This window comes from Artemia sp. Qi Xiang Cuo, chromosome 2 (genome assembly GCF_049724085.1).
Source record: "Artemia sp. Qi Xiang Cuo chromosome 2, ASM4972408v1, whole genome shotgun sequence".
Classification (NCBI taxonomy): domain Eukaryota; kingdom Metazoa; phylum Arthropoda; class Branchiopoda; order Anostraca; family Artemiidae; genus Artemia; species Artemia sp. Qi Xiang Cuo.
In genome coordinates, this window is record NC_142795.1 from 50555085 (window position 1) to 50564535 (window position 9451).

The window sequence follows — 9451 nt, forward strand, 5'->3', positions numbered from 1 at the left end:
TAGTGACTCCACAGGCTCGACAGACTGGGATCCTAGTTGAATATGAGGTAGAGCAGACTTATTCCAGTTAAACAACATTACTTCCTATTTTGACACATTAAAACTAAGGCCAATATCACCATACTGAGATGACAGCATATTGAAATTACGTTCTAGAGATGTTATTTGCCGAGAAAAATTCAAGATGTCATCCACAAAACCAACTATGGTCACATCTATTCCTCTTAGAATACAGCTTGTAGTGACTTTGGACTGTGCCTCGGAAATACTATTCATAAACAACTCTGGCGAAGAAATCGCACCCTGTTTAATACCTTTTTTTTACGGGGATTTTCCTAGTGGGTTCTGCATTAGGACACACATTTAGTTGGCGATACATATCATAAAGAGGTCGAACAATAGCTGGGTCGACACCATTTTTCCGTAATTTTAGTATTATCTGCCCCATGTATGCCCGATTCAAATGCGCGGCGTACGTCATATTCACCAATAGCCAGCGATTCATTAGAAATGTGCGTATCTAATAGACCATTTGCTACAATATGTAATGCATGAGCGCATCCCATTCCTGACTGGAAACCAATTTGGTGGGGAGGTGCCTTCCAACACTTCCTAATGCCTCCTTTCATTAACATTTCAAAAAGCTTGCAAAAAAACAGAGGAAATAGTTATCGGTCTATAAGAAGAAGGTCCTGTTGCGGCTTTTCCTTTTTTCAGTATAGGTGTTATGGATCCTAAGCAAAATCAGTCTGGTACAACACCATGCGTCATAATAATCTGGTAAGCAATTGCAAGATGTTCAAATAAAAGGGGACTACCATTCAATAGATAATATGCACATATTTTATCAGTACCACTTGACGATTTTTTCTTTAATTTTTTGCACACGTCCCGGATTTGACTACTATTCACAACAAAATAACTTAACTCTTTAGTAAGGAGGGACTTAGTTGCTCATAAAACATTTGGTTTTTGACTCATCTGGGGCTGCAAATTCCGCACTAAAATAATCAACCCATCCTTTCTCACCGATTGTACTGGAAATCGGATTATTGTCCTCAGCAGGCTTTGCACGCAGATTCCAAATCAGATTAGGATTATTCATGATTTTCAACACATTTTCAAGTTATAAAGCACTACGATGTCTACGCAGTTCTTTTGCAAATTTCTGTTTAGTAAAAATACGAATTTGATTGACTGCACCACTTTTAGGCCTGTCACATTCATGCCAAATCTACAGCCAAAACTTGGCCGCAGCCTTTGCATTAAGCAAATCGAAGTTTTGGGCCCATCCTTTTACTCGAGATGTACGGCGCAATTCAACACTCGGAACAGCTGGGCCTTCAGCTATTTTTAAAGCGTGGCATATTTAAGCAAAATATAGGTTCAATTGCAGTCTTATTTCACTATCAGGTAAGTCAGCATTCCACTGGAGCAGATGAAATGGAACCTTAATTTTTCCGAGGACTTCGTCACACTTTCGTTGAAATAAAGGGTGGGTGACCTTTGTCCAGTCACTTCCGAGCTTCGCTTCAGGTTCCGGCGGGTAAAAATTCACAGTACCTGGGATAGTGACAGAAAGGGGCAGATGATCTGAGTACATTCTGACAAGTCCTACCTGTATGGTAAGTAGCTCAACATTATATCTAATAGCATCATCGATGTTAGACACAGACTGAGAGACACTTATAAAAAAATATTGCTTGTTTTTCGTGGCTAGCTTGAATCCATTAGGAAGTGAACTTAGAAGCACTTGGGCACGAGAGTTGCTGCTGTCTTCAATGTTACAGTTAAAGTGCCCCAAAATCACTAATGGTAAGCCGTCCCTTAGTACTTTCTTTATTGAGTTTCCGAGTCTCTTGCAAACGATAGCAAACTTTTGCTCCGAAACAATATTATTGTAATTAGTAGGCAAGTAAAGATTGGCTACAATGAAATCACCACACTTAATAAGCTGGAAGTGTTCACTTTGCTGGAGACAGGCAGAGGGGAGGGGACCAGAATTGGAGAATATAGCAAACCCTCCTGAAGGACGTCCGTGGTTGCCGGATTCGCGTGCTAGCTAAATAACATAATGATGATCTGGAGAAAATTTTAGCAAGTTGACACTGGCTTCCGTGAGAAAATGTTCTTGGAGGCCAATAAGGTCGTATTTCGTGGATAGATCACTAAGAAATGGCAATTTGTCCAGCACATATTCCAAGAGTACACCTTGCAACCCATCATGATACAGGAGGCATGGACGGCTGTGCTTGATTAAATGGTCATGAGACGTGGTAGCAATTGTGCTTATTTGAGCTACAATTTAAACACATTCGGGGCTTTTTACACGGGTTAACTCTTGAAGACATATGATCAGTGCCGCCAAAGTGTGAGCACTTTTCTTGTTGGATGTTGGATGCAGTTGGCAGCAATATGAACAACACTGTGACATTTAAAGCAACGCCGGGGCAGGAAACGGAACTCCTCAACCCTGAATAGCTCAAGGTAGATCTTAAGGGGATTGGCAATAGCATTGTCCAGATCAGCACGACTAGGGTAGTATAATTCGAAGGCTCTAGTGTCACCGCACTGAACAGATTTTTCACACCCAGCTATTCGGCTTAGCTCGTTTTCATCTAGAGAACTAGGAATCCGCTTTACAATGCCTACAAATTGAGGCAGTTTCACTTGGATATCAATTTGCTTACTACTCATGGCCTGGGCTAGATGTGTTGCTGAATCGCGTGACTTGACAAGGATTTTCCAGTCATTTTTGCTACGCTTCAGAGTAAGAGAGTCCGAATCTAACCCACTTGGACACAGCTTGCTTATGAACTCTTGCCTAGCCTGCGGCGAGTTGAGATCAGATGGCTTATTTTTAACCACCACTGAGTACAGAGGCTTCTGTAGTGTCACTTGTGGTTCAAGAGAGGGAGGGGCTCGGGACATAGTGTCGGAAATAGCAGCACACTGTTCAGACACTTTACTTAATTGATCAGAGAACTTATCCGTAGCTAGCTTGATTTTTCCAGGTATCGAGTCTTCCTCTTCTATTTATCAGCAGGCGGGCTTTTCAGTATAACTATTTAGCCCTTTTCCTTTTGCTTCACTCTGTGGGCTACAGAGCTACTGGCTTGATTGCCTCATATTTATTAGATATATTCAGATATCTTTCAGCAGATCTTTCGACTCTAGGAGTTCAAATATAAGATGATAGATGTCGATTTCTATGCTCTGTGTGCAGGTATAGTTGACTAGGCTCTTGGCTGATAGTGGGATTTTGTGGTGTTTGAAGTATTTTAACAGTTTACAAAGCAAGGTATGTTGTGCAGACGTCAGCATATTACATTCAAATAGGCAATGGTCAATTGTTTCCTTATTCATATTACAATGCCTGCAAAGAGGGGACAGGGGAATTGAACCACTTGAATTAGAAAGCTTATATGAGAATGCAAGGAAATTTAGTCCATTTGTTCCAGAACGAATTCTCTGATAAATTTTAGAAAGATACTTATTGGGAAAGGATAGGATTAATCTTATTAAAATTAATATCTGATAGCCTCCATCGGTAAATGTCTCTAATTGGGATTGGTCTCCCACTTGGCTGGTCAATATTTATAGCATTTTTTGCTATTTCATCAACCTGATGATTACCACTTATGCCAGAGTGGCTAGGAATATACTGAAAGTAAGTTTTTATGCCACTTGAAGCAAGATTATCAATAATACTGTGACAATGATAAGTGTCAATGTCCAACTTATATTGAGGAGCTGAGGCCAGCAACTCAAGGCTTGATAAAGAGTCGGAATAGATGATAATATTATTCGAATTTTCAATCAAAGGCTGGTTTTGCTTAAGGTGTTCTAATGCCATGATTATGGCATTTAACTCAGCAGACATTATAGATAAATCATTAAATAATCTCTCTCCCATTGCAATTTTCAGGTGAGGAAGGAAAACACCACTTGCAACCTTCTCATCCATTTTTGACCCATCAAAAAATATTTGGAAGTGATTTTTATAGGTAATTGTATTAAGTTCTGCAAATTTTTTCTGTACAAAAGCAATGGGGGTTAAATCTTTATTCCATTTTGAAAATTCAGTATTTATTATGGGAAATGACCAATTCCATGGAGGGGATTGGGGGAAAGTAGGTGCAATAGACTTTGCTGGTACAGGGAACTTCTTTTGAATATTGGCATACTCATCTGCAATACCTCTATACATGGCTGGATTTCTTAACCAATTATGTAATGTGTGTGAGCTATTTGATTCAATTTTTGTAAGATGTTTTATCAAGAGAAAGCTACGTCTCTCCCTTATTGTTGTTAATCCACTCTCCATAAGCAGAAACTTGGTGCTTGTGGGTTTTCTAAGACCAAATATGAGACGTATTATATCATTTTGTGTTGTTTCAATTTTTTGCATCTGGGTCTTTGCACATGCACCATAGACGATGAGCCCATAGTCAATATGGGGTCTTCTATGTGATTTATAAAACTGGAGTATGGTTTTCTCCTTACTACCCCTGGGTGTGGAAAGAAGTCTTTTTAGTATATTTGCTTTTCTATAACATTTTTTTATTGTGTTTGAAATGTGGAGGTGGAAATTAAGTTTTTGGTCAAGCATGAGACCTAGGTAATTAATATTATTATCTTCTGGAATAGTTGTTTTATTTAGAGTTAGTTTTGCATTAACATGGTTTCGCTTCCGGTGAAATTGGATTATTTTTGACTTGGTGGGTGCAATGGGTAAAACTGAATGTTGAGAGAATTTTTCAAACTGGAAAAATGACTTTTGCAGATTTGACTGTGCTATCTCAAATGTGTTGCCAGATGACCATAGCACCAGATCATCAGCATATTGTAGATTCGTGTGGGGTATGTTCATGTCCCAGAGATATAGGGCAAAAAGGAGGCAACTGAGGACTGCTCCCTGAGGTAGGCCTTTGGATATTGTCTTTTGGGGTGAAGAGGCTGAACCAACACAAACAATGAAACTTCGCACTTCTATGAAGGATTTAATAAAGGATACTAGCTTAGGAGGTACTCCAAGGTTTGCAAGTTTATTTAAAAGGATTTGGTGGTTCACATTGTCATAAGCTCCTTCAAAATCTAGGAAAGCTGCCACTAGGATATTATTTTTTGAGAAAGATTCATTTATTGCATTTGTTAGCAAAATGAAAGCATCTGTTGAGGAGTGGTATTTCCTGAATCCAGTTTGAGTGTGTGGGATCATGTTATTTTTCTCAACAAACCAGAGGAATCTGTGATAAATCATTTTCTCCATTATTTTCCCCATCACAGGTGTAATCATTATGGGCCTATAAGACTCAGGGTTATCATTTGGTTTATTTTTCTTTAGGATTGGTAGGAGGGACGAACATTTACATATATTGGGGAACCTAGACGATGCCCAAGCGTTATTATAACAATTTAGCAGTTCTTGTTTGTATGAAGGTGTGAGATTCTTTATCCATGTAGGGTGTATATTGTCATAGCTGCTGCTAGTTTTGGACCTAATATGATGTATTGCATTATTCAATTCCTGGATTGAAAATGGATTAGTTATGTACTCGGATCCTGGGCATGGTTGGTAACTAGGGTTCATAGGAATTATGGACAGTTTGCTTTGATCATTTGATGTTAGCTTATTAACAAATAGAGTTTCAAATAGGTTAGCCTTTTCATTATCATTTTCATAATTGGTATTATTATGTATAATATCATACAGGAGTGGGTTGGGAGAAGTCTTTTTCCCACATATGTGGCTTATGACTTTATGTATAATTGGCTCATTTGTTTCTCTGGAGAGATTATTTGCAAAATTATTCCAGTATTTATATTTAGCATCTATTATAGTCCTTTTTAGATTAGATTCTGCTTGTAATTTTTTTAAATATGTAGTAGGTGTTGGTTTTTTTTATGAATTCTGTCCTAGCTGCCTTTTTTATCCTCCATTTATTTAGGCACTCATTTGTCCACCATGCTTTAGGAATTTGTTTAGGGAATGTTTTCTTAGGTGTTGTCCTTGGGATAGCATGATTAGCTGTATTTATTAGTAAAGATGTCAACGCTTCAGCATGTGTGTCAACTGTTGTGTTAGAAATGCATGAACTTTGGGTGAAACTTGTAATTTCATCATTTAGCTTATTTTGGAAAATAGACCAATTTGCTTTAGTGTTGATATATTTGGATGTATGAGATAAAGTTTCAGCAGGTTCATTTAGGGAGCAAACTATAGCAAAGTGGTCTGTACATAGAGTATCAATTTTATTAATGTAAATTTTATTCAAAAAATTTAATGACACAATTTGTAGGTCAATTGTAGAGAATTTGCCACTTCTCGGATTGACATAAGTATTCAGGTTTGGAGCAGTAGCAACAACTAATTCATTATTATTTGAAGTCATATGCTCAATAAATTTACCAGCTTTATTTGCTTGTTTATTCCCCCACAAAAGGCTGTGGGCATTGAAATCCCCACAAATAATGATATTTTTTAACATATTAGAATTATTTATATAATTAAAGAAATCCTTGGCATCTGTAGTTTGGCCATTAGGGTTATAAAAGCTTATTATGTAGGTTTTTAAATTATTCAGCCAAACACTTATACCAATTACATCAAAATCATTTTCAAAATCTGGAAAATTGATGCCACAAAATTTTATATTATTATTAACTAATAAAGCTACACCACCTCCTTTTCTCTCTGAAGATCTATCCTTTATCAGGATAGTATATCACAGAGACTTAATATGTTGATTTTGGGTTAAATGAGTTTCCTGGAGGCAAGCAATATTAATTGAATTATTATTCATAAATGATATTAGTTCATTTAGCTTATTTTCTGTGAGTGATCTTACATTCCATTGGAGTATTGATAAATGTTGTGTGGTTGATTTATTCTTCATATGACTGTGTATCAATCTTCAGCTTTGTTAAGAGTAAAGCAAGATCTTTTTTTGCTTGAATGAGCATATCATCTGGGATGTAGATTTTTGCCAATTCTGCAATAATTTTTGTTTTCTGTAGTTGATGTATGTTCATGGCCTGAACTGCATTACAGTTTAAAATGAATAAGCATATATTTGGGGATTGTATTTTAGGTAGTGCATCCTGTTTGTTTGTAAGGGATTGATTCCTGGTAGTGTTTCTGGTTTGTTTCTTCTTGGGAGGGAGGGCCAGGCTGGCCTCATCTCACCGGACAAGGAGGCTTGTTGGCTTGGTGAGTCCCTCTGAGAGGGATTTGATCTAGGGGGCTTAGAAGATGGTGTTTTATAGGGGGGGCTTGAGGCATGGGGGGCATTGGACGGGGGGGGTTTGGTTGGTTTCATTACAGGCTTTATTTGGTATTGTTGGGCAGTATTTGCTTCCATTGCTGCAAAGGGGTATGGGATGGCCTTCTCTGTTGATATTTGGAGTGTTAGAGCTCTTTTCTTGTATGCAGGGCATAATGATTTATTTGTAGATTCATGTGGGCCTTTGCAATTGATGCATGTAGGCTGAGTGTTGTTGCAAGTTGTCAGCTCTTTAGGATGGAAAGATTTACAATTACTACACTCTTGGAGAATTTCATTGCATTTGTTTGTTGTGTGTCCCAGTTTGAAACACTTCTGACACTGAATAGGCTTAGGTTTGTATTCCTTGTGTGGTTTGATTTGCCCAAATAGGAATAATTTTTCTGGGATATCAATTTTATCCTTCAGTGTGAATAAGAAGGATCTACTAGTTTTTAGGCCATTAGAGTTGAGCCATTAGAGAGGCCATTAGATCGAGTCTAATCCAACATCTACGCGGCGACACATTTCATTAACTTTGACCCGAATGCAAGCACTGATTTCGTCTAGACATGTGGGAACTTCCGGGGATCCACAATGACAAATTGTGGTAATGATTTCTTGACAATCCACAGTCATTTTTTTTTTCAGGAAAGCCTACGTTATCTTCTGGTCTTGAGAAGGCATGGGGTTGTCAACCCTAGTAATGTTAATTTTTGCTCGTTCTGAGTTTGACTCGACTATTCGTTATAATTTCTGTTCGTTTTGGGTTTCATTTAATTGTTGGTAGTGATTTGTGGTAGTTTTACACTTGGAAGATCATTTGACTTTATTTCTGCACATTTTCGGCTTAATAGAGCTCTTTACATTTCTTTGAAAACTTATTCTGTGGATTTTTTTTTAATTAATACAAATATGACACCGTCATCAACCCGGAGGGGGGGGGGCTGGCACCCCCCCCCCCTTATGGGTGCCCATGTTAATAGTACTATTATCATAGTAGTACGAGAAGTATTAATAGCGGTAGTAGCATATACATGTTGCCTTTTGGTCAGTTGAACATCCGCCTCATGATACCCTGGACATTTCATCTTGACACGGGAAGCCGTTCCAAATATATTGCTTATACGCCCTTTTGATCTCTTTTCATCTTTATACTCACAGCCTTACAAGTAGTTGCAATAGAAGTAGTAGTTAGAAACTTTCAACTATGCTGAACAGTGGCTATCTCAAAATTTTGATTTGATGTGTTTGGGGAAATGAAGGGCGTAGGGAGGGGGGCTGGTTGCCCTCCAGTCACTTTTGACTCTTAGAAAGGGCACTAGAACTTTCAATTCCAGTCGAAGTTTCTACGAGAAATCCTCCTGTACCAAGTGCCTTGGTCAGAAAAAAATAATAGTACGTTGTGCCCACACACTCTTTAAACCTTATAAAAATTATGGATTTACACGTACACGAAACCGTCTTACTGATAAAAAAATATACCAAACAATGGTGTTATGGTACATCTTTGTCACTTGAGTTCTTAAACTATATCATTAGGAGAGTAGGTACAAGCTAAGTTTCGACTACAAGCAAGAACTCCCAAGTTTTATCAAACCGACTGTCCAAGTTCTCAATTTATTTGTTCAACAAGCAAGGAATTCTCCCTAATGCTCTTGTGATTAAACTGGTTATTATCGTTATAAATCTAATTATTGCAGCAAACAGCTGGATTCTTGAGAAATTCGTTTAAAATTATGTTGAATTGCAAAAAATGGACCTTCTGATTTTGTCATCTAAAAAGTATGAAAAATAAATACAAACTGCAGTCGATTGTTTGATACAATTCAACTTAATTGTAAATAATACAATGAGTAGTCCCAAAATTATCATGTACCACTTGCTAAGTTACCAATTACTCAAGTTTACTTTAAGTTGGGCTAACTGAAAATTTAAGCAATAATCTGAGTAATACATTCAAACTACAAGTATTATGGTTAATAATCCATCAGATTAACATTTTCTGTAATGTTTCGGTTATTGAGAGATACTATACCCCATGTTCAGTTAAACAGACTTATTATTAGGAAGCAATCAATAATCTTCTAAATAGTGAATGTTATGGTTCGAGATCCGGTAACATTGTCGATATTTACTCTACTAATTAGTTAGCTGAGATTAATATGGCATCCAAGTTTATTCAA